Source organism: Grampus griseus, assembly GCF_964374135.1.
Source record: "Grampus griseus genome assembly, chromosome: 19".
Taxonomy (NCBI): domain Eukaryota; kingdom Metazoa; phylum Chordata; class Mammalia; order Artiodactyla; family Delphinidae; genus Grampus; species Grampus griseus.
In genome coordinates, this window is record NC_139013.1 from 32,823,393 (window position 1) to 32,850,667 (window position 27,275).

The window sequence follows — 27,275 nt, forward strand, 5'->3', positions numbered from 1 at the left end:
ATCTAGATAATTGCTTTAACTCTCCACTTTGCTGGGGAATCCAGTCATAATTAACCAATTAAATCACATCAGCAGTTCACTTTTTCCCTAAGCATAGAATTTGGAAGGATAAAAGAGAAAGAGGGAGAGAGACTAGAGAATCTATCCAAACATAAATGTCATTCCATTATAGAACCTTATTAAATACATTTAAATGTTTTAATTTCGAGCACTCTGTTGTTCATAATGAACTCTGCAGGGATTGAAAATGAATTTTTATTCTGAGATTTTTGTCCCTTTTGAATTGCAAAGAGCATTCCTCTTGAATTTCCACGAGATATAATGAAATATATTTTAATATCGCATCAAGCTAGACCCCTGAGGAGACAACTGTCAAAAATTCATGGTATCTTTAAATCACTTTAATAATTACATTTTGCTCAATGCAAAGTAACATGTAAGAAACTGTTTAACTTTATTGATGCCATAGTATTTTCCATACAGTTGTGTTACACACTATCCAAGCAAGATTGAGTAGTTCAATTAGCCTGGGGTTCAGGATGAATGTAGATATATAGTAAGAGATGGATATGAAAAGAAAGGTTCAGAACAGAATATAAAGGCACATAAAGACCATGTATAAAGTTTTAACATTCAGGGACTAATATGATACCTAATAACTAAATAACTAAAATTAATTTAACTCTTACTAGTGTCACATTATGTGTTTTGCATTTATATACATTATTCCAATTAATCTTCCCAACAGATCTTTCAGGCAGGTACTATTATTATAAACATCATCTCATAGATATGGAGACTGAGGCTTAGAGGGTTTAAGGTCACACAACCGGTAATAAGTCAAATTCATAGCGTCATACATCAGTATGTACTTTATTTATTTAAATATAAATGTATGCATACTTAAATGAAAGGGTAATACATTCAAAGATTAATACAGTAAATTCATTCATTCATTCAATAAACATTAGTTGAATACTTGTCCCATGCCAGGCACTGGGCTCAGTACAGGGGATACAACACGAATATATGGACTTTCCAACAGGAGCCTAAGATACATTTCAGTGAATTAGGGATCTGACATGGGGGCTCAGGGTGCTGCAGGAGCACACAGGAGTGGTATCTGACCCACACTTGGTGAGAAGTGAGAGGGACAACTCATTCCTTTAGGAAATGAAGGCTAATATGAGGTCCAGCGAAAGTTATCCAGCGAAAGAAAGAAATGTATGCCTGCGGGTGTGACAGTGAAAAGGTTCTTGGTGATTTTATTTATTTATTTATTTACACAGCAGGTTCTTATTAGTCATCAGTTTTATACACATCAGTGTATACATGTCAATCCCAATCTCCCAATTCGTCACACTACCACCCCGATGCCCCTGCCGCTGTCCCCCCTTGGTGTCCATAGGTTTGTTCTCTACATCTGTGTCTCAGTTTCTGCCCTGCAAACTGGTTCATCTGTACCATTTTTCTAGGTTTCACATAGATGCGTAAATATATGATATTTGTTTTTCTCTTTCTGACTTACTTCACACTGTATCACAGTCTCTAGATCCTTCCACGTCTCAACAGATGACCCAATTTCATTCCTTTTTATGGCTGGGTAATATTCCATTGTATATATGTACCACATCTTCTTTATCGATTCGTCTGTCGATGGGCATTTAGGTTGCTTCCATGACCTGGCTATTGTAAATAGTGCTGCAGTGAACACTGGGGTGCATGTGTCTTTTTGAATTATGGTTTTCTCTGGGTATATGCCCAGTAGTGGGATTGCTGGATCATATGGTAATTCTAGTTTTAGTTTTTTAAGGAACCTCCATACTGTTCTCCACAGTGGCTGTATCAATTTACATTCCCACCAACAGTGCAAGAGGGTTCCCTTTTCTCCACATCCTCTCCAGCATTTGTTGTGTGTAGATTTTCTGATGATGCCCATTCTAACTGGTGTGAGGTGATACCTCATTGTAGTTTTGATTTGCATTTCTCTAATAATTAGTGATGTTGAGCAGCTTTTCATGTGCTTCTTGGCCATCTGTATGTCTTCTTTGGAGAAATGTCTGTTTAGGTCTTCTGCCCATTTTTGGATTGGGTTGTTTGTTTTTCTCATATTGAGCTGCATGAAATGTTTATATATCTTGTAGATTAACCCTTTGTCCATTGATTCATTTGCAAATATTGTCTCCCATTCTGAGGGTTGTCTTTTTGTCTTGTTTATGGTTTCGTTTGCTGTGCAAAAGCTTTGAGGATTCATTAGGTCCCATTTGTTTATTTTTGTTTTTATTTCCATTACTCTAGGAGGTGAATCAAAAAAGAACTTGCAGTGATTTATGTCAAAGAGTGTTCTTCCTATGTTTTCCACTAAGAGTTTTATAGTGTCCGGTCTTACATTTAGCTCTTGAATCCATTTTGAGTTTATTTTTGTGTATGGTGTTAGGGAGTGTTCTAATTTCATTCTTTTACATGTAGCTGTCTAGTTTTTCCAGCACCACTTATTGAAGAGACTGTCTTTTCTCCATTGTGCCTCCTTTTTCATAGAATAGTTGACCATAGGTGCGTGGGTTTACCTCTGGGCTTTCTATCTTGTTCTATAGATCTATGTTTCTGTTTTTGTGCCAGTACCATATTGTCTTGATTACTGTAGCTTTGTAGTATAGCCTGATGTCAGGGAGTCTGATTCCTCCCACTCCATTTTTTCCCCTCAAGACTGCTTTGGCTATTCGGGGTCTTTTCTGTCTCCATACAAATTTTTAGATTTTTTGTTCTAGTTCCGTAAAAAATGCCATGGATAATTTGATAGGGACTGCATTGAATCTGTAGATTGCTTTGGGTAGTAGAGTCATTTTCACAATATTGATTCTTCCAATCCAAGAATATGGTATATCTCTCCATCTGTTGGTATCATCTTTAATTTCTTTCATCAGTGTCTTATAGTTTTCTGCATACAGGTCTTTTGTCTCCCTAGGTAGGTTTATTCCTATGTATTTTATTTTTTTTGTTGCAGTGATAAATGGGAGTGTTTCCTTAATTTCTCTTTCAGATTTTTCATCATTAGTGTATAGGAATGCAAGAGATTTCTGTGCATTAATTTTGTATTCTGCAGCTTTACTAAATTCATTGATTAGCTCTAGTAGTTTTCTGGTGGCACTTTTAGGATTCTCTATGTATAGTGTCATGTCATCTGCAAACAGTGACAGTTTTACTTCTTCTTTTCCAATTTGTATTCCGTTCATTTCTTTTTCTTATCTGATTGCCATGGCTAATACTTCCAAAACTATTTTGAATAATAGTGGTGAGAGTGGAGATCCTTGTCTTGTTCCTGATCTTAGAGGAAATGCTTTCAGTTTTTCACCATTGAGAGCTATGTTTGCTGTGGGTTTGTCGTATGTGGCCTTTATTATGTTGAGGTAGGTTCCCTCTATGCCCACTTTCTGGAGAGTTATTATCATAAATGGTTGTTGAATTTTGTCAAATGCTTTTTCTGCATCTATTTAGATGATCATATGTTTTTTCTTTTTCAGTTTGTTAATATGCTATATTACATTGATCGATTTGCATGTATTGAAGAATCCTTGCATCCCTGCGTTAAATCCCACTTGATCATGGTGTATGACCCTTCTAATGTGTTGTTGGATTCTGTTTGTTAGTCTTCTGTTGAGGATTTTTGCATCTATATTCATCAGTGATATTGGTCTGTAATTTTCTTTTTTTGTAGTATCTCTGTCGGGTTTTGGTATCGGGGTGATGGTGACCTCATAGAATGAGTTTGGGAGTGTTTCTTCTTCTGCAATTTTTTGGAAGAGTTTGAGAAGGATAGGTGTTAGCTCTTCTCTAAATGTTTGATAGAATTCACCTATGAAGCCATCTGGTCCTGGACTTTTGTTTGTTGGAAGATTTTTAATCACAGTTTCAATTTCATTACTTGTGATTGGTCTGTTCATATTTTCTGTTTCTTCCTGGTTCAGTCTTGGAAGGTTATACCATTCTAAGAATTTGTTCATTTCTTCCAGGTTGTCCATTTTATTGGCATAGAGTTGCTTGTAGTAGTCTCTTAGGATGCTTTGCATTTCTGTGGTGTCTGTTGTAACTTCTCCTTTTTCATTTCTAAATTTATTGATTTGAGTCCTCTCCCTCTTTTTCTTGATGAGTCTGGCTAATGGATTATCAATTTTGTTTATCTTCTTAGAGAACCAGCTTTTAGTTTTATTGATCTTTGCTGTTGTTTTCTTTGTTTCTATTTAATCTATTTCTGCTCTGTTCTCTCCTCTGTTAATTTAGGGTTTTGTTTGTTCTTCTTTCTCTAGTGTCTTTAGGTGTAAGGTTAGATTAATTACTTGAGATTTTTCTTGTTTCTTGAGGTAGGCTTGTATAGCTATAAACTTCCCTCTTAGTACTACTTTTGCTGCATCCCATAGGTTTTGGATTGTCATGTTTTCATTGTCATTTGTGTCTAGGTATTTTTTGATTTCCTCTTTGGTTTCTTCAGTGATCTCTTGGTTATTTAGTAACGTATTGTTTAGCCTTCATGTGTTTTTCACGTTTTTTTTTCCCTGTAATTCATTTCTAATCTCATAGTGTTGTGGTCAGAAAAGATGCTTGATATGATTTCACTTTTCTTAAATTTACTGAGGCTTGATTTGTGACGCAAGATGGTGATCTATCCTGGAGAATGTTCCATGCACACTTGAGAAGAAAGTGTAATCTGCTCTTTTGGATGGAATGTCCTGTAAATATCAGTTAAATCTCTCTGGTCTATTGTGTCATTTAAAGCTTCTCTTTCCTTATTTATTTACATTTTGGATGATCTGTCCATTGGTGTAAGTGAGGTGTTAAATTCCCCCACTATTATTTTGTTACTGTCAATTTCCTCTTTTATAGCTGTTAGCAGTTGCCTTATGTATTGAGGTGCTCCTGTGTTGGGTGCGTATATATTTATAATTATTATATCTTCTTCTTGGATTGATCCCTTGATCATCATGTAGTGTCCTTCCTTGTCTCTTGTAACATTCTTTATTTTAAAGTCTTTTTTATCTGATATGAGTATAGCTACTCCAGCTTTCTTTTGATTTCCATTTGCATGGAATATCTTTTTCCATCCCCTCACTTTCAGTCTGTATGTGTCCCTAGGTCTGAAGTGGGTCTCTTGTAGACAGCATGTATATGGGTCTTGTTTTTGTATCCATTCAGTGAGCCTGTGTCTTTTGGTTGGAGCATTTAATCCATTCACATTTAAGGTAATTATCGTTATGTACGTTCCTATGACCATTTTCTTAATTGTTTTGGGTTTGTTTTTATAGGTCCTTTTCTTCTCTTGTGTTTCCCACTTAGAGAAGTTCCTTTAGCATTTGTTGTAGAGCTGGTTTGGTGGTGCTGAATTCTCTTAGCTTTCGCTGGTCTGTAAAGGTTTTCATTTCTCCATCTAATGTGAATGAGATCCTTGCCGGGTAGAGTAATATTGGTTGTAGCTTATTCCCTTTCATCACTTTAAGTATATCATGCCACTCCCTTCTGGCTTGTAGAGTTTCTGCTGAGAAATCAGCTGTTAACCTTAGGGGAGTTCCCTTGTATGTTATTCGTCGTTTTTCCCTTGTTGTTTTTAATAATTTTTCTTTGTCTTTAATTTTTGTCAACTTGATTACTATGTGTCTCAGCGTGTTTCTCCTTGGGTTTATTCTGTATGGGCCTTGCTGCACTTCCTGGACTTTGGTGGCTATTTCCTTTCCCATGTTAGGGAAATTTGCGTATATAATCTCTTCAAATATTTTCTCGGGTCCTTTCTCTCTCTCTTCTCTTTCTGGGACCCCTATAATGCGAATGTTGTTGCGTTTAATGTTGTCCCAGAGGTCTGTTAGGCTGTTTCCCTTTCTCTTCATTCCTTTTTCTTTATTCTTTTCCGCAGCAGTGAATTCCACCATTCTGTCTTCCAGGTCACTTATGCATTCTTCTGCCTCCGTTATTCTGCTATTGATTCCTTCTAGTGCAGTTTTCATTTCAGTTATTGTATTGTTCATCTCTGTTTGTTTGTTCTTTAATTCTTCTAGGTGTTTGTTAAACATTTCTTGTATCTTCTCGATCTTTGCCTCCATTCTTTTTCCGAGGTCCTGGATCATCTTCACTATCATTATTCTGAATTCCTTTTCTGTAAGGTTGCCTATCTCCCTTTCATTTAGTTGTTTTTCTGGGGTTTTATCTTGTTCCTTCATCTGGTACATAGCCCTCTGCCTTTTCATCTTGTCTGTCTTTCTGTGAATGTGGTTTTTGTTCCCCAGGCTGCAGGAGTGTAGTTCTTCTTGCTTCTGCTGTCTGCCCTCTGGTGGATGAGGCTATCTACATACATTTAAAGTATGTTCTTTAAATACTTCGTAAATGAGAAAACTTGAATTGGTGCTAAGACATTCTACAGTGTATGCTTACTAAAGAAAAGGAGTCAGAAGAGACTGTCTGCAGTCTATACTTGGTGGTGGCAGTTAACAAAACAAACAAACAGCAAGAAAAAGGAATGGTAACTATGTGAGGTGATGGATGTCTTAATCAACTTGACTGTGGTCATCATTTCACATTACATACATGTGTAGTAAGTCATCACCTTGTTCACCCTAAATGTGTACCACTTTTATTTGTCCATTATACCTCAGTAAAGCTGGACAGAAAGAAAATAACAGTGTAGCAGTCACAGAAGTAGAAATGGGGAGAAAAGGATAATACCAATACTTGAGAGTCTGGAATTCTGGCTTAGCGTCACCTGAGACCAGTTCTGGGATGGATTTGTGAGTAGGGAGCTGTGAAGACTTGTGAAATGAGGAAGGACTTCCACGACTAGGCTTAATGGATCCGCATCTCCCATCACTGTGCCATCCAGGAATGGTAGTAACCTAACCAGCTGTCTCCCATTCTGAGGTAGACCTCACCTGTGCCTTTCAAAACTGCACGTTGTCACTGTATATAAGGACATTTTCCACTTCACCCCTTTTAGGTCCAGTTTGTCAATCTGCCATTCAATGTGATATCCTCTATCCCCTTTATCATCTCAGAAACTCATAGTTAACGTTCCCCAGAAATCTTGTCAAATGTCTTTCCTGCATCTATTGAGATGATCATGTGACTTTTGTCCATTATTCTATTAATATGGTATAACACATTAAGTAAAATTTGGATATCAAGTCAACCTTATATTTCTGGGGTAAGTCTCAGTCATAGTATATCAACATTTTTATATGTTGTTGAATACAGTTTGGGACTATTAAGGATTTTTGTGTTTACATTCATAAAGAATACTGATTTTCTTTTGATGTATTTGTTTGGCTTTAATGAAAGCTAACACTGGTTCCAGAGAATGAGATAGAAGTGCTTGCTTCTTTTCTATTTGCTGAAATAATTTGTGTTATTTTCTTTAAATATTTGATAGAATTTGCCAGTGAAACTTTCTGTGCTTTTCTTTGTGGGAAGGTTTTTAAGTGATTAATTCAATTTATTTATACATTATTGTCTTATTCAAATTGTATATTTTTTCTTGAATCAGTTTTGGTAATTTTAAGCTTTCTAGGAATTTGTTTATTTTGTCTGAGTTGTCTAAGTTGTTGAAATAAAGTTGTTGGTAATATTTCCTTATAACCTTTTAATTTCTATAGGCTCATTAATGATATTCTTTCATTCATTCCTAATTTGGTAACTTGAATCTTCTCCCTTATTTTCTTGGTCAGTTTGTGTAAGTAAAGTGATCTTTTAAAAAATAGTTTTGGTTTCATTCACTTTCTCTATTGTTTTTATGCATTGTATTTTATTGATTTCTACTGTGATCTATTATTATTTTCTTCTACTTGCTTTGGATTTAATTTGCTTTTGTTTTTATAGTTTCTTAAAAGATTTGATAACTTTATTCTCTTCTTACGTATGTATTTAGATCTATAAATTTTGCTCTGTGATGAGTCGTTTTCTTTTAATGCTTTCAAGATTTTCTCTGTGTGATTATGATATGTCTGGATAAGGATCTTTTTATGTTTATCTTATCACTGAACTTCTTTGATCTGTAGGTTAATGTTATTGAGTTTTCAACTCCAGAATTTCCATTTTTAACTGATTTTAACTCTTTTTATTGAGATTCTTTATTTACTGAGTTATTGTCATACTTTCCTTTAATTATTTAAGCATGGTTTCATGTAGTTTGAACATATTTAACAACGTCTTTGGCATCTTTGCTAAATCCAGTATCTTACTGACACTTACTGACAATTTCTATTGACTGCTTTGTTTTTTTTATGAGTCACACTTATTTCTTTGCATGTTTCATGATCTTTTGCTGAATACTGAACATTTTAGGTAATATATTGTAACGACTCTGGGTTCTTTTTTCCCTTTGAGAATTGTTGTTCTTTGCTTAGTAACTTGCCTAAATGAAATCTGTGAAGTCTTTCCTGTAATGTGTGGCCACTGATGCCTCTGCTTAGTTTTCTATTTTTCTTTTGTTTTTGTTTGATTCCTAGGGGGTGCCCCTATGTCTGCATAGCTTGGTGAGCCGTCAGAAATTGGCCAGAGGTTGTGCTCAGACACTTGAACTAGCAAAGCTTTTATTCTCTGGCAGTGGATTTGTGGGCGGGCTCAGGAGTACATTCGAACATTAGGCCATATTTAAGTCTGCTCTGCCTTATACTTTCTACTGGGCTTTATTGCATCTCCTTTGTTTGTGCAGCCAGATTCCATTTGCCAGGGATGTGTGTAGGTTAGACCCTCTCCAATCTCTGCCATATGTGTACACGTCAACCTGGGCTATGTGACAAGCTTCTGAAGCCCCTGATGGCTGCCTCCCCTTTTAATTCCCTCCCTCCCTTCCTTCCTTTCTCTTTCTTTCTTTCTTTTTCCTTCTTTCTTTCTTCCTTTCCTTCTTTCCTCTTTTCTTTCTTTCTTTCTTTTCTTTTCTTTCTCCTCCGTCCCTCCCTGCCTTCTTTCCTTTTTGTTTCTTTTATGAAATAAAGCTTCCAAATCAAGGTCTTCTTCTCTTCCAAGATAAGTGTTGAATAAGCATTTATGAATATTATGATATAGGTGGATATTCTGTGATGAGTACCTGGCTTCCATGGGCAAGATCAGGGTGTTGTCTTGTTTGGATCACTTGCTGGTTTTGTGATCTTGCCTAAATCACTCAACATTTGAGAAAATGAGAGTAAATTTTATGGTGGGAAAGAGAAAAATTGAAAATAAAGGTGAGCATGGCTGCCTTACATATATTTATCTAGGATTCTTACAGTGGTTCCTGTGTACTGTCAGGTTCATGTTAGAGCCAGAACTTAAACTCTGGTCTTTTGTGTCAGTCCAGTTGTCCTCTCATTATATTAGTCTTCATTATAAATATGGACCCTTTGTACAGTAAAGTTTTCACAGCCGATATAATTTAGGGAGTTTAAATATGCCTAGTGTTTGCATGGCTTCCCTCAGGGAGGAAAGAAGGGGTAAAGGTGTGGGTTGTTGGTCTCTTTAACTCAAAAATCAACCAGATCCATGTCTTCACTTTACATGTTTTATGTATTCAATTTACCCTTAAAATCATGTTTAATCAAATGTTGACACAACTAATCTGGACACCACTCTCTTTGAACCAACCTGGCTTTGCAGGGCCTCTGGTAGCCCAGGGGCACTACATAGTTCCTTGGAGAGATTGGTAGTCAGCTGCTTTCTGTCCATGATTTGGCATAAAACATAATATGACTGAAGTCCTAAGCCAGGGAATAGTGGATACCATTGTTTCCAAAGGACAACCTGGAAACAAGCAGATTGATGATTGCCTGACCTGGTACCACCTTTCTCATTGGCCTTAACTTCAACTCATCCTTCTGCTCAGTGTAGTCAGAAAATCTCAAGTGACTATTTTTCAGTGTAAGCACATTTTGCCTGGGAAGCCTAAATGGTACCCAGGAATAAATGCCTACCATGACAACTCCCCACGAACTGGGCATTTCTTCTTTTTAGTGATGTCCGGCCATGTCATTTTATTGTATTGTTTTTACAATAGTTTTTCTTGCTCTGCTTTTGGTTTGAAAACTGGCCTGCCTATCCAAAGGGGAGAAAAATTTTTCCTTGTAATTCATTCAACAAGCATCTTTGTTCCATTAGCTGAGCACTTACCCACCAGGGGAGGAGAACTAAGAATACAGTGGAAGTGTAATAAAGGGCTGGAAATATGTATCCATAGATGCTTCAACAGTATAGACCTAGGAACTGCAGGCTTTCCTCTAGCGTGCATTTATTCTTCATATACTGTTTAAATCTCACACCTTTTCTGTCTGTTTCTTCTTTGTACCAGGCAAGGAGGAGAGCAATATATTTATCCAACCCATGTCAGTTCAAATAAAGAATTCAGAATCATCTGGGAAATATATATATATAAACTAGTAATTTACTTGAAATCTCTTATTCTCCTCCGACTAAAATGCCTTTTCCAAATATCCATCCAATTTATTCCTCAATTTCCATGGCTCCCTCTCCTCTTTGATCCTAAGGCCACTGGTACTGAGAGAACACTAAAATCAAGCAAATAACAGGCACCCAACCTTTTTCTCCATCACTTAGCTGGTTAAATGGCTGGATATTTCCATCTCTCTCGTCCTAGGATGTAATTAAATAAACATTTTAAGCTGGCAGTTTCATAGGACAAAAGCCTGAATCAGGTTTGGCTTTGTAGAGGGGAAAAAAAATCGAATGCACAAGAATAACATTTACAGGTTTTCAGAAACAAGGCTTGTTAGCTTGATGAAGTTGCTAATACGAGCCATTTTGGATTGAATGGTTTTTATCTGTTTATAACAACTTGGATTTGTCTCCTGTTAAAATGTCACATGGATAAAGGAATAAATTCTAACAGCTGTGACAGGATTATCATTGCTAAGAAACTCCTATACGGTGGATTCAAGTGTCAGAGACATCTACTTCACTGTCTTTCATTCGGAATAATCCAGATGTTCTCTTCCACACTCAGGAAATGAGACACAGATAAAAGCCCATGATTCTGACATCTTATCTCCTAAGTTTGTTGTTAGATGAGATAGTGCACCAAGTCTCTAATATTTTCCTGAGGAAGTTAGTGGAGGGACTCAGGATGAGGCCACTATTCTTCTCTCAATGCAGCTATTTCACAATTGGGTGGAATTAATGACAAACCTCAGCAGGAATATACTAACGATTGTGATTTTTATTTTGTATTACAAACTTTGATATCTCTCTTTTTTTAATCTTTTTAAAATTGAAGTATAGTTAATTTACAGTGTTGCATTAGTTTCACGTATACAGTGAAGTGATTCATATTTTTTTCAGATTCTTTCCCATTATAGGTTATTACAAGATATTGAATATAATTCCCTGTGCTATACAGTAGATCCTTGTTGTTTATTTACTTTATATATAATCCTGTGTAACAATTGTGATATTTTACAATGTAACATAGACAAATAGAAAAACGATGAGTGTTGGGTAGTCCACAGCAGTCAACATGTGGGGAATAAATGAGAAAATAACCCAAGGCGTCCTGTCAAATTAATAGGAGGCAACATTCAGCTGGGAACCTAGTTATTGCTGATAAATGTTATAGGGAATTGTATCCAACCCAACCTTATAAATGTCATTCATTTATTCATCTGTCCATTCATTTGTTCATTTAATAAATATATGTTAGGCACTGGAATTAACACTGGCCATAAAAAGATAAATAAGCCATGGGCCCTACCTTCAAGTAGACCACATTTTAGTGTACAGTATTTGAGCAACTAACACATTATGGGAAGTGCCATAGTGGAGATGGGTTTAAGAAACACCAATGGTCAAAAAAGGAAGACATGAACAGTGTGTGGGAAGCTCTGAGAATAAATCATGAGTGACATTTTGAAAAATGAGCAGGAATTTACCAAGTGGATGAAGCAGAGATAGATGGTCTTCCAGGCAGATGAAATAGCCTAAGAAAAGCCTTGGAGGCTTGTGAATTCCACAAAAACATCAGGGATGAAATCTGATTGGTCTAGATTGGTTCATATGACCTTCCCTGAGCCAGTCACCATCTCTTCTTGACTGTTTTCTCTAAGACCAGCCTACCTACCAACATGTAAGGTAAAATTACAGTGATGGCTTAGTATTTCTTCATAGAGATGCAGCTGTGAAGATTAAATAAGCTAATCTATAGAAGGCAATTGTACAGTGACTGGCAAAACTGACAAGTTTGTTTTTATTGTTATTATTATTAGTTATTACTAATATTTTAATAAAAAAGCCAAACATGGGGACATCTAGCAGCACTGCAGACCCTCACTGGGTGTCTTTTATGGAATTTAATAGGAACGTAGTAAAAGGAAATCCGCTGTTGCACACTGGGCAGCACAGCCTTCAGGGAACCTTTCCAAGGTCTGCTTTCCCTAGTCCTGATTGGGTTGGCTCCTTTGTACTCCATAGATAGCTCCATCTGATCCTATCCCATTGTAATAGAAGAATCTGTCCCATTAAACTGTGAGTTCCTCAAAGGAGGAAGTGTATCTTATTCATCATTTTATCTCAAACACTTGGGATAATGTAGGTACTAAGTATGTCTGTTCAAATAACTTATGAATAGGCAGGTCAGAGAGAACACTTTATGATGGGGATGGTATTTGAGCTGGGTCCCAGAGGATGGGGAGGACTTCTGAAATGCAGAAATGGGAGAAATCACATGAAGGAGAAGGAGCTGCTCAAAATAACTTTGGAGGTGGAGAAGGGTCCAGGTCCTTGAAAATGTCAGTTAATTAGATGCAACTGAAGTAAACAGTGTGCGAAGCGGGTGTAGGGGTGAAAAGGTAGACTGTAGGGCAGGTTGAAAAGGACCTTGAATGCTGTGCTAATGAGATTAGATTTTGTAATCTGTGAAATAGAATGACTGAGACGTTTTCATCCGGGGACTGATATGGCCAGGATGCTTCACACACACACACACACACACACACACACACACACACACACACACACACACACACACACACACACACTGCAGGCATTTATTCAGACTTTACTTAGAAAATAAAAAATGAGTTACATAGGTTAAAAAGCAAAATTCTCTGCTCTTAAAGAGCTTATGATTCAGTATGAGATGGATTTACCATGAGCCTAGTGAAGAGTAACTTTCAGGTTATTTACATGGACCTCTTCTAAATAAATAGTAACATTGGTATCAAATTTTGTTTTTAAAAAACAGGTTCATTTCTTTATTTTAGTGGAACAGGAGCTCTAAAAACACCACTAGGGTTGAGAAACAGAAAGAGACAAATCGTCCTGATGAGAATGTAGTAATTATGAATAAAGGGATGGACTTCCGAATTCTAAAATTTATAGGATTCTGAGTCCTAGGTTCTAGTCTTTCTCAAGGACAATTCTACTCTTCCCTCTGCGTTTTGGTTATATGAGCAAATAAATGTTCCTTTTGCTTCAGCACGTTTGAGCTAACTGTCCTGTCACTAGCAATTGAAAGTACCTGGTAGTATTATTTAAATTATCATTTTACAGCTGTGAAAATCGAGGCACACAGAGCTTAAGGAACTTGCCCAAAATCATTGAACTAGTAAAAAATTGGACCAACATTGAAATTGAGATCTAATTTCAGAGTGCAAATCTTTATAAGGGGTGCAAATGCACTCTCAATATTTCCATTCTAAAGGAAAATCACTGACGTAATGACTGTGCCTTAATCATGCTTTTATCTCACACAACCACTAATACATTCCGTAATACATACATGTTTAATGCAGTTGCATTTCTTGAAGTGTAAAGCTGTAAAAATTCCAGATGTACTGTCTTTTTGTGGCTAAGAAATAAATAATACTCCCATCACTCATGTTGTAAATATTTCTTATTTATTCTTAAACCAAAATGTTGTTTATGTCTAGATGTATGTTATAATTGGTTGGTGTGGAGAAAAGCATTTTGTTGTCAACTCTTAAAGTAAACAGTGTACTTTTTGGTACTTTTTTGCCTTTTTGTCCTTCCACGATTTTTCTCTTTTATCAGCAAAATCTTTTTATAGACCTGCCTAGAGCTGTAAAATATACATATACCTTTAATAGTGACAGAGGTATCTCTGCCACGTCCTCTGGAGAGAAATATACTTCAAAAATTCGTATTTAACAGGGAAACATAATATTGTTGAAGAACACAGAATTATAAATTCATGGACATTTGGGTACTGGGGATACCTTATAACTCACATCCCTACTTCTAACTGTAGCTTTTATGGCTATGTAGCTCAAATTACCCAAGATGGATAAAGCCAGCACTTTCATTATTAACTATATTTGAGGGGTTTTTAATAACTGCTCCATGAAAGCTCTTTATAACTTGAAACTCATACAGGAAGATGCAGGCCAAATGTGCTTTCTCCTTTAGGGTATGAATTTGTCACCTCTTGATGTAAATTCTCCCAAGTTTGATTGGTCTTAGAAGTATTCATTTTGCACAACATTCAAAAATGTCTCCTGCTTTAAAAATGAAAAATTGCAAGTGATTACTTTACAACCCATTTAATTGCATTTGGAGATTTTATGCCTCTTAAAGTCTCCTGGATAACCATGTTAATGCTCTCCCCAAACATACTTTTGAACAGAGTTTTATTATGGGTAGCACCTGACCTTTCAGCATAATTGCATGTGGTCCAAATTAATTGTTCTGTTCTATTGTGCCTTGAATAATAGGTATTTGAAATGAGACTAATTATGCAGATACCTGATGGAGAAGAGAATCTTAGGGTGAGCTCTTTTGGGTGCCTGGAATTTAGAATGTAAGGTATAAAATGACACTTAATTAACTAATAAACCAACTGACAAGACTGACTCCATAGGAGACTTCTAGTCAACACAATTCAGAAAATAAGGAGATTCTTCCTTAACTGAAATATAATAAGATGAAGCTTACACACCAGACTAAATATTGCCATAAATTAACATGCTGGTGGGAGAGGCGCTTAGTATAGATTTTTTTAGAAAAACATAAAAAAACTTTCGCTTAACTATTTCTATTGCTTGTTTAATACATACTTCATTTATCTCTTGATGCCTTTTTGGAATATTTTCATGGATGTCATTGTGGTATTGAATAACAAGCACGAAAGTGTATGTTCTAAACCTAAATTTGACGCCAATTTGCTGTGTAATTAACTGATTTAAGAACCTCAGTAACTGTGTAAGTAAATCAGGCTCTTCAGATTGTTTATTTTTCTCCTCATCTGAAATTGCTTGTTAGATTCTCTCTCTACTTGTTTGTTAGAAGTATCTGATATGGAAACAAGAGTAGAAAAGATGGTGCATAAAATGCAGTGCCATGAAGTTGTGGGATATGGGGAGAAGGTGGAGCTGCTGCCCATCACCCATCCCACCTTCGTTGGTGTTATCCTGATCCAGATGGCCAGAAAAGTTAGTTTGACTGAACTTTAGACAGTCTTCTTCCTAACTCTAGGCCCTGACCTCCCCTTTCTTAGAGCATTTACTTTGGAAAACTTGTAATTGTAAGTTCTTTCTCCGCCTCTTTGAGCTACATGTAAATCTTTTTAAAAGCCTCTTGCCAGTTTTACAACCCGAGGATGTCTTTCTCAAGGACCAGCGAACCATCTCTTTGAAATGTAAGCATCAAGGGATATAATATCCCTATCTGACAGGTTCTGTAGCGGGTGGGAGTCTAACTTCAGTGGATGCCTTACTCCAAGTTGTAAAACTACTCCCTGTCACAAAGATGAGAATATCTACTTTTCTTTTGGGTAAAGCCAGTTATCAAACGCAGATGGCCCAGGTTCTCCCTCTCACCTAGCACTTAAAAATCCTCCCACCCTGTTTCAGTGGAGTTGAGCTCCAGTTGAGCTTTGGTTTCTCTCTCTTATTATAATAGTCTTAAAGTCTTCCTTGCCTGTTCAACTGTGGTGCAATTTTTGCCTACTGTCAACATGATGCTCTGTGACATACAACCATTTCCAGTCACTTCAACCCTTTTATAGTTGGCCAGTAGCTGTGTTGAACATACATATAACCTAGTGTGCAAAGGTGCTATTGAACTGAAATATTTGGTTGTGTTTTTACCATGTGGAGCACACATACTTGTTATGCCACATGTCCAGTTAGTTTGCTAACTACAGTCTTGATACTAATAGCCTAAATCTTTATGTAAAGGGATTAACATTTGTGAAGCTCCAAAGATGTACCACATGAACTGATTTGTGATCCACACACTGCATGGAATTTAATCCTGTCAATATCCCTGTAAAGTGACTAACATTATGTCTTGATAAATTTGAAAACTGGCAGGTTGCTTACTTGCCCAACCCAAGGACTTGAAAGTGTTGAAGACTAAGGTAGGTTGAGTTCAAGCTTGGGAGTAGAACCTACTATCCTAGATTTGAATCCTGTCTCTCTCACTTAGTACTACCTAATCAGCTAACTTACTAGTTAGCTCCCATTTTATATATGAAAAAACTAAGGTTTGCAGTTTTAAGTTACTGCCCCAAAGAGGCACACTACTGATAATTATCTTGTATGGATTTTGTGAGCACGGAGTGAGACAATGTGTATAAACTGCTTAGGGAGAAGATCCAAATTCGATAAGAACCCAGTAAATGTTAAATATTATGATTTGTGGTACACTTTGCCTCCTGTTCTTCTGGGAGTAAAGGCAACACTTGGTATATAGCACACTGATAATGACTTAGGATCCATGAGTGTCAGTTTGATTTGTAGATTTTTTTGGAAAAATTGTGGATTAAAACCGTCCTTTATGCAGGAATGCCCCAGGACAAAGAGCAAATACTTGCACTGAGTGGGTAGAAACCTTTTGTAAGAGCCAATGATGATGAAAGTGTGTCTTGAGAAGATCAAGAAGGCTTCTAGAAACAAAGAAAATCAGTGTTTGTTGAATTGAAAGTTTCCAGTTTGGTTTTGAACCCAGTTCTGTTGAGCTAAAGTCTAGGGCTATGCCACTTACAACAAGATTTTAAATACTTTTAAATGCATTAACAGTATTGTTTTTCACTTTTGGAGGGGGACCAGAAATATTCAATAACACTTATTTTAATATATAGTTAATAGAAGTGACTCCCATGTTAATTTAATTCATTTCGATATTTAAATAACTTTTAATGATTAACTTTTTGGATATATTTTGGGAATAACAGCCTAAAATTAGCTTAATTTCAACAATTACCTAATGACAACATGGTGATTTAAAAGGCATTCAAAGAATCTAGAATGTGTCAGTGTATGACATAAATTTTTCCCTGTATAACACTTTCTTATGAGTTAGTTAATTCCTTTCACATAATAAACAAATTATGTATGTGTTATGGTATCTTAAGAAATGGACTCAATTCATTTAATTGTTCATAATTACCTCAGTTTTCTTTGGTTTTGCAACTATGTAGTTTCTTCTTGTTAGGGGAAAGAATAAAATATTAGAAAAGAAAAATTGGGAATTTTAAGTATCAATTGAGCCTATCTGAGAATTTTGCTATGATAGTTTTATATATTTTTACAGTTGATTAATTTTGCTTAGTAACTGCCTGTTGTAAGATAATCATGCAACATCTAAGAGAACAAAAGAATGGGAATTGCTCCTTACTTCCAGCACAAAATATCTTTTGTAATTCATAACGACAGAAAAGTCCATCATTAACTCTCATTGTATTGGAAAACAATAATGTCATGAGAGATTGAACGTGGAGATTGAAAATTTTGGCTTTTGGAGAGTTACTAAAATGTACATTTTAAAACTTTAACTCTGGTGTTTAAATTGTGTGAATATGTCTGCCTAGGAAATTTGATTGAGCTGAAGTGCTGTGAAATGCATGCATTTATGCAAAGGTCAATTATGATATAGGTAATCTATTTTAGGGTAAGCTTCCTTGCACCTTTGGAAATGATTCCTTTTTTAGCTAAATGAGAATCTCTTAAGGAATACAAAAATTAAAGAAAAAAGTCAAGCACTACAGTCTGTATTTTTTCTTCTAAGTCTCCCTAGGAGAGGCCATCATCTGCATTTATTCAGCTAAGGCAGCAGCTTACAGAGCCTACGGTGCATTTAGCAATCTCAGATGGGTGTGTCCTTCTGAAAAGAAAGATCGGGAGGGAAGGAATATAAAGCTGAAATACATGATGAGGGGGATGTTGATATAGCATTAATTTAAAAAAAAAAGCAGGCTGGAAAACAGTATAATTCCAATTTTATTTTAAAAGATGTTTACACACCTATATATGCATTGCATTAAAAAAAACACTGAGAAGAAATGCATCATATTTAATGATCTTTATCTCGTCATAGGAAGGCTGGTGATTTGTACTTTGTATTTCTTGAATTTTTTTCTATATTTTACTAATGATAATATATAGCTTTATCATTAAAAAAAGCAATGGTGTTACACATTTTAAAAGAAAGAGTGATAGAAACCTGATCTCTTTGAAAAAAAGGCTCTAGCCACCATTTCAAGGACCATGAATAAACAGATTACCTGGAAAAGACATGTTTATTTCTATTTTTGATTTTAATACTTATTAGCTTCTCATATATGTCGAGCAAATAGTATACAAGATGAACATTGACCCTATAGATTTCATTCATGTAGAAGATCTATATATTAACACATACAAATATGTCGATTCTCATTATTCAAAATTCTATATTTGTGAATTGATTTACTCATTAAAATATATTTGTAACCCCCAAATCAACACTTGAGGTGCTTTATCTGTCATTTGTGGACATACACATGCTCTAAGTAGCAACAGAACCTTGAGTCACCCAGTGTGTACATTCCCAGCCGAGGCTGAACAAGGCAACAACTCTGCCTTCTTGTTTCAGCTTTCCTACTGTAAACAAGTCCTTTCTGTGGTCTGTTTAGTGCCACATTTTCCACATTTTTGTGCCTTTTGTTGGTGATTTCACTGTGTAAGATTGCCCCAAGGTTAGTGCTGAAGTGCTGTCTAGTGTTCCCAAAGGCAAGAAGTTTGGGATCTGCCTTTCAGAGAAAATACATGTGTTAGATATGCTTTATTCAGGCTTGAGTTATAGAGCTGTTGGCTGTGTGTTCAATGTTAATCAATCAACAATGTATATTAAATAAGATATCTTTAAATAGAAATGCACATCCAACAAGTTATGTATTAATCAGTTAATGAAAACGTTGTGGCAAGAGGCGCACAGGAACCTAAAAAAACAGCAAATAGCAAGAATAAACTGTATAAGTATGTATAAACTATATGTATATGTAATTTTTGTCCAGTTTTTGCATTAACAGAGTTCATGTACATAGTTTATGAATATACACAGACACATATACAACATCACATGTGTTGCCATGTGGTCATTTCTTCTGCTTCCTCCATCTCCCTCTCCAGTTTCCTGGTTCATATACAATACAGTGACTTATATGTGGTTCCCCAATAACTGAATATTGAAATATGAATACATAGCAAAGTCTTTGTCCTGGCTTTTTTCATCTGCAGAAACTACAGAAGACTGTCCTATCCAAAAATTTGAACCCACTTAAGAAACAACAAAACTAATGATGACAATAACCATACTAATTTTGAAGCTTCTAACATTTTTTGTGTATTGTAACTAGGGAGTGACCATCAAGGGATAGATGACTCCAGTGAAAATTCCCGAGGGGCCTCAGGGTGTAATCGGAAAGCTAACATTTTAAAAAAGGAAATTAGCCCTCTACATAGTAATGTAAAAATACTATCTCAACTGATAACCAGGAAGGTAGTACAGATTATGTTGTGGCAGGACCATATTTCTACTTCTGAATATGAATTTTTTGACTCTTTTTTCAGAGGCCTAGTGCTTGTTCTTAATAAACGTGTCTGGGCCTTGTGTATGTGTGTGTATTTCATCCAATTGATATATATCCAAAGGATGGCTATGAAGAAAAGAGAGGAAGTGTATCTGCAGCCACACATAAGGACAGATGTCTGTGTGCAGTATTCCGTTCGGAACCTGAAGTACTTAAACAAGTTTTGAAAGATAAAGGTGAATATTCCAGGCAGAAGAATGAGAAGTGCAAAACCACGGATAAATGAGAGAGAGAGGGAAGTTCTTGGAATTGCAAACCTTGCACCCAGTGCATCTGTCATATTGATTCTGAGTCCATGGAGAAGCTGTGAAAGAAAAGATTGGAGAATTTGCAACCTGACAAAGAAGGTTCATCCTGATGTTTCTGCCACAAGTCTTGTTCTTTATTCAGAAAGCTTTGTGGAGACTCTGCAGAACCCTAACCAAGCAAACTTGGTAAGATTTCTATTTCAGAAAGACCTGTCTGTAGTCATGTGGAGGAAGTTGAGACAAAGAGACCACTTAAGAGTCTATTTCAATAGGGTCAGGCAGGAGCTAATAGAGGCTCTAATTATCCCAGTGCCTGTAGACTTGGAACTCCCTCGTGTGGCCACACTACCTCTCTCAAGGCAGGGGGCTCTTCTCTCTGTCCCTGTGGGTCCCTGCCCATCCCATTTCTCCCAGTTCCTGAGTTTCCTGCAAGCCAAGAAGTCTACTGGGGGCTAAGCAGAAATATCCAAAGTTTGTATTTGATGAATTCAGGGCCAAATTATTATTTGATCTTTCTGTAGATAAAGCATCAAATGCCAGTGGAATATAAAAATATTATGCCCTTTATTAATGTAGTCAACAAATATTTTTTAAGTGCCAGTATGTACCAAATAGCAGATTAGGCAGCTAATGAATGAGCAGTGACACAGTGTAGAGAAATCTCACTCTTGAGTTTTTATTCTAGTAGGGATAAGAGAAAACAAATAACATAATTACATATTGTTATTACAATATTGTTATGGAGGAAATATACAGGATGGAAGCTTGATTAGGAATTAAAGAAGGAAGTTTTTTCTAAACGGGGTGTCAGGGATGTTCTCTCTGAGAAAGTGATATTCAAGCAAGACTTGAAGGATAAGGAAAAAGCAGACATATGAAAAATTAGGAGAAAAGAGTTCCTGAGAGGGAGACATAAAATGCAAAATTGTGTGTGTGTGTGTGTGTGTGTTTTCAGGTTAGAATGTACTTGCAATTCTACTTTTTTTCTTTATAATATCATTTGCACCTTTTAGAATTTCTTTCTTTATCATTATTGCCCTCACAAAAGAGTTAGTGTATTCTTTTAAATTCTAATTTGAAAAATATAGTGTATTATTTTAAGTTCTAATTTGAAAAATATAAAAATAGCCTGAGTTTTAAATTCTGTGATTTATTCACAGTAGAAAATTAGTTTTCTGATTTTATATGTACATGTATTATATATTGGTATTGAAAAATGGTTCTTTGAATTTACAATGTTTCTCCACTGTGTGAGGACTTCTCTGGAAAAAGTAATAATAGCAATAGATGAAATTAATTGAGTCTCTATTAATTCCAGAAACTATTGTATACACTATTAGCTCATTTAATCCTCTCCAGGTTAGTATTATAATTATCTTCATTTTACAACTGAAGCCCAGAGAGGTTATATAACTTGTCAAGGTCACACAGCTATTAAATGTCAGTTCTATGATTAGATTCCAGGCAGTTTCTCTCTATAACTCACTCTCTCCATCAAACAGCATTAACGTCCCACACTGGTAACACATATGAAATATACCAGCAATGCCATTCTGCCACTAAACAAAATAAAACATTTCCAAAATTTCAGGACAATTAATACAGTAAATGAAATTTCCTCACTTGTATTCTTCCTCTTTTATTTGTTAAAATATTGGTATGTACAATGTCTTGTCCATGTCAGTAAATGGTCAATAGATATCAATAGCCAGGCACTGTGCTAGACATTTTCCATGACTTAAATTAATAAATCTTACAAATAATTTTTGACATAGTAGCTATTAGTATTGACTGAGCTTGAATTTTGGCTTTGCCACTTCATAACTATGTAACCTTGGGCAAGGAGCTTATTTTATCTGTTTCAGTTTCCCCATTTGTGAAATGCAGTCTGATTTCAGAACTTGTGACCTTAACCACATGTGTACCACCTCCCACTAATATAGGATAGTATCTGATTAAAAAGGAATAATGTTTTAAATTATTTTTAAGTTTAACATTTTATAATTTATGATGTTCTGCAGATCATCAGAATTTCCAATAGTTCTATCAACAGAAAGATTAGAGAATCACTGACTAGTATCTTTTTGGAAATGACTTCCTCTAATCCAGGACTTGGGTCACTGAGAAGCAGTGAACCTTTAACTAAGTTATTCTTACTGTTAAAGCCTTGTAATTAGTATCCTGAATTTACTGTGCATAAGCTGGACCACACAAAATAACATATTTTCATTTTTCAGCATTTTAAATTGAATGGCAGTTATGTTCATTTGTTGGCAATACCAATCTCAAACCTATAGCAAAACAATCAAAATGTAAAATGGCAAATCCAATTATGTAATCCAGAATGCAATTTTATTTCATTTTTTTAGTTGAGCTATATCTGTGCAATTTAAATAACCAGACCATGGTACTTTACTGGGTGATTTGGCTTACCAATGCCCAAGTCAATGAACTGCAAAAAAAACTGACTCTATTATGGCTCATGAAACCAAGTCAGCCCTGAATATAAATAGACAATTTCTCTTTAGGAGCCAGAGTAAAAAGCAAATATTCTTCATATATGGGGAAACTGATTCAACAAATAAGATTGAATCTAATTTTAAAAATTATTTCTTTATACATACAAAAATAAATAACTTTCTGGTTGTTCTGCCCATTATGTATGTTTTACTAATTTATTTGATGCATCTGAATAAACTAATGAAAGAATGGTAACTAACATTTATTTAACTCCTATTATGCTCCAGGTATCAATACTATGTGAAGTGATTCCAACTGTACCAGTTGTAACAAACCTTAATCTTCACAACCATTTTCTGAATTATGGGTTATTATTCTCTTTTATAGAGAAGGCAACTGAGCCTTAAGAGGGCCATTTAACTTCTGTAAGCTGTCACATGCATTAAATCCAGGCGTCAAATTAGATCCCAGCATTCTGCATCGTTTTTAACCCCTTTCTCCCACAAGAGATTTTTTTTTCAAGAGTAGCATCACTAATTAGACCAATGCGCGAATTGAGCTGGAATATTTATCTTTAGATTTGATGTCTAGAGAATCTTTTCTGTAGGGAACATCATTAAAAAAAAAAAAGTGATTTTTCTGAAAAACTGAAGTTGGCTGCCTCATGTATGGTTCCTCAAGTATCTGCAGTTAGCTATCTTCTCATCCCAATCTGCAGACACTCCGATTTTTCTTGACTACTGATTTTGGTCATTTCTGAGTCATTATTTCCTGCTCAGATTTCTGTAATGAGTTTTGTACGTGTACCTCCAGCTGCCCACTGGATATGGAGCTACCTGGATGCACAAAGGACCTCAAACAAAACATGTCAATTACTGAGCTCATTAATTGTCCTAGAAAATAGCTCTTCTTCCAGCCATGCTGGATGCAGTGGATGGTCTGGTCATCTTCCATTTGCACAGTCAACAAACTTGGACTTCATTCTTCTTTTCTTTTTTTTTTTTTTTTAACATTTTTTAACATCTTTATTGGAGTATAATTGCTTTACAATGGTGTGTTAATTTCTGCTGTGTAACAAAGTGAATCAGCTATATGTATACGTATATTGCCATATCCCCTCCCTCTTGTGTCTCCATTCCACCCTCCCAATCCCTCCCTTCTAGGTGGTCGCAAAGCACCGAGCTGATCGCCCTGTGCAATGTGGCTGCTTCCAACTAGCTATCTGTTTTACATTTGGTAGTGTATATATGTCCATGCTACTCTCTCACTTCATCCCAGATTATGCTTCCCCCTCCCTGTGTCCTTAAGTCCATTCTCTTTTTTTTTTTTTGGATCACCACAACAAAAGCAACAATGATTGCAATTACCAAACACGAAACACACTCATACTATGTCATAATATTGACATTCAGTCCAGTAATACTCCACTGTAACAGCTCCTTTATTTTGCAGTGAAAATTGATTTGTATATTTTTTGCCTCTGAGTCCTTGTGGGATTTTTTATTTTTTTTATTCAAACAGAAAGTCACAAAAATTATAATCATCTTCATCAGTTCACTCAGTCCCATGTAATTAATTTTTTTTTCATCTTGATTTTTTGTTAGCACTTTTATGAATTCATGAGTTTTCCATTAGAGTTCTGAAAATGCTTTTTCATTCAGTTCAGCAGTATAGTCAGTTACCAGAAACCTGTACTTGTCAGAGTCTTTTCCATGAATTCCTTGAAGATGAAACCCTTTTATAGGAACATTTTTGCAAAAGCATCAGAGTACACCCAGAACTGTCTGTAAATGACAAAAGACTTAAAAATGACCACGGTTAAAGATGTGATGAAAGTTCATAATAATGCAGTTGACAAGGAAATTTAGTTATTGCTGAGATATACATTTCAAAGTAATAAGTAGAATTATGACTTATAACATTATACCAGAACATATAAGATTTTTAGAAATTTCATGTAATGTCAGAAACATTTATATTAACATATTGCCATACGAATAACCCAAAGAAAGTTTAGTATTAGTTGTTTTGTTTGTTTATACTGCAGGTTATTAGTCATCAGTTTTATACACATCAGTGTATACGTGTCAATCCCTATCGCCCAATTCAGCACACCACCATCCCCACCGCACCGCGGTTTTCCCCCCTTGGTGTCCATACGTTTGTTCTCTACATCTGTGTCTCAACTTCTGCCCCGCAAACCAGTTCATCTGTACCATTATTCTAGGTTCCACATACATGCGTTAATATACGATATTTTTCTCTTTCTGACTTACTTCACTCTGTATGACAGTCTCTAGGTCCATCCATGTCTCAACAAATGACTCAATTTCGTTCCTTTTTATGGCTGAGTAATATTCCATTGTATATATGTACCACAACTTCTTTATCCATTCATCTGTTGATGGGCATTTAGGTTGCTTCCATGACCTGGCTATTGTAAATAGTGCTGCAGTGAACATTGGGGTGCGTGCATCTTTTTGAATTATGGTTTTCTCAGGGTATATGCCCAGTAGTGGGATTGCTGGATCATATGGTAATTCTAGTTTTAGTTTTTTAAGGAACCTCCATACTGTTCTCCACAGTGGCTGTATCAATTTACATTCCCACCAACAGTGCAAGAGGGTTCCCTTTTCTCCACATCCTCTCCAGCATTTGTTGTTTGTAGATTTTCTGAAGATGCCCATGCTAACCGGTGTGAGGTGATACTGCATGATAGTTCTGATTTGCATTTCTCTAATAATAAGTGATGTTGAGCAGCTTTTCATGTGCTTCTTGGCCATCTGTATGTCTTCTTTGGAGAAATGTCTATTTAGGTCTTCTGTCCATTTTTGGATTGGGTTGTTTGTTTCTTTAATATTGAGCTGTTGGGTTTCCCTGGTGGCACAGTGGTTGAGAGTCCACCTGCCAATGCAGGGGACACGGGTTCGTGCCCCGGTCCGGGAAGATCCCACATGCCGTGGAGCGGCTGGGCCCGTGAGCCATGGCCTCTGAGCCTGCGTGTCCAGAGCCTGTGCTCTGCAACAGGAGAGGCCACAACAGTGAGAGGCCCACGTACCACAAAAAAAAAAAAAAAAAAAAAGATAATTCAAAAAAAAAAAATATTGAGCTGCATGAGCTGTTTATATATTTTGGAGATTAATCCTTTGTCTGTTGATTCGTTTGCAAATATTTTCTCCCATTCTGAGGGTTGTCTTTTCATCTTGTTCATGGTTTCCTTTGCTGTGCAAAAGCTTTGAAGTTTCATTAGGTCCCATTTTTTTATTTTTGTTTTTATTTCCATTACTGTAGGAGGTGGATCAAAAAATAACTTGCAGTGATTTATGTCAAAGAGTGTTCTTCCTATGTTTTCCTCAAAGAGTTTTTTTGCCTTTTTTTTTTTCGGGCCTCTCACTGTTGTGGCCTCTCCCATTGCGGAGCACAGGCTCTGGAGGCGCAGGCTCAGCGGCCATGGCTCACAGGCCCAGCCACTCCACGGCATGTGGGATCTTCCCAGACCGGACGCAGACCCGTGTCCCCTGCATTGGCAGGCAGACTCTCAACAACTGCGCCACCAGGGAAGCCCTCCTCTAAGAGTTTTAAGGTGTCCGGTCTTACATTTTAGTCTCAAATCCATTTTGAGTTTAATTTTGTGTATGGTGTTAGGGAGTGTTCTAATTTCATTCTCTTACATGTAGCTGTTCCGTTTTCCCAGCACCACTTATTGAAGAGACTGTCTTTTCTCCATTGTATATCTTTGCCTCCTTTGTCATAGATTAGTTGACCATAGGTACTTGGGTTTATCTCTGGGCTTTCTATCTTGTTCCATTGATCTGTGTTTCTGTTTTGTGCCAGTACCATAATGTCTTGATTACTGTAGCTTTGTAGTATAGTCTGAAGTCAGGGAGTCTGATTTTTCCAACTCCGTTTTTTTCCCTCAAGACTGCTTTGGCTATTGGGGTCTTTTGTGTCTTCATACAAATTTTAAGATGATTTGTTCTAGTTCCGTAAAAAATGCCATTGGTAATTTGATAGGGATTGCATTGAATCTGTAGATTGCTTTGGGTAGTAGAGTCATTTTCACAATGTTGATTCTTCCAGTCTAAGAACATGGTATATATCTCTCCATCTGTTGGTATCATCTTTAATTTCTTTCATCAGTGTCTTATAGTTTTCTGCATACAGGTCTTTTGTCTCCCAAGGTAGGTTTATTCCTAGGTATTTTATTCTTTTTGTTGCAATGGTAAATGGGAGTGTTTCCATAATTTCTCTTTCAAATTTTTCATCATTAGTGTATAGGAATGCAAGACATTTCTGTGCATTAAATTTTGTATCCTGCAACTTTACTAAATTCATTGATTAGCTCTAGTAGTTTTCTGGTGGCATTTTTAGGATTCTCTATATATAGTATCATGTCATCTGCAAACAGTGACAGTTTTACTTCTTTTCCAATTTGTATTCCTTTTATTTCTTTTTCTTCTCTTATTGCCCTGGCTAGGACTTCCAAAACTATTTTGAATAATGGTGAGAGTGGAGATCCTTGTCTTGTTCCTGATCTTAGAGGAAATGCTTTCAGTTTTTCAACATTGAGAGTGATGTTGGGTGTGCGTTTGTCATATATAGTCTTTATTATGTTGAGGTAGGTTTCCTCTATGCCCACTTTCTGGGGAGTTTTTATCATAAATGGTTGTTGAACTTTGTCAGAAGTTTTTTCTGCATCTATTGAGATGATCATATAGTTTTTCTTCATCAGTTTGTTAATA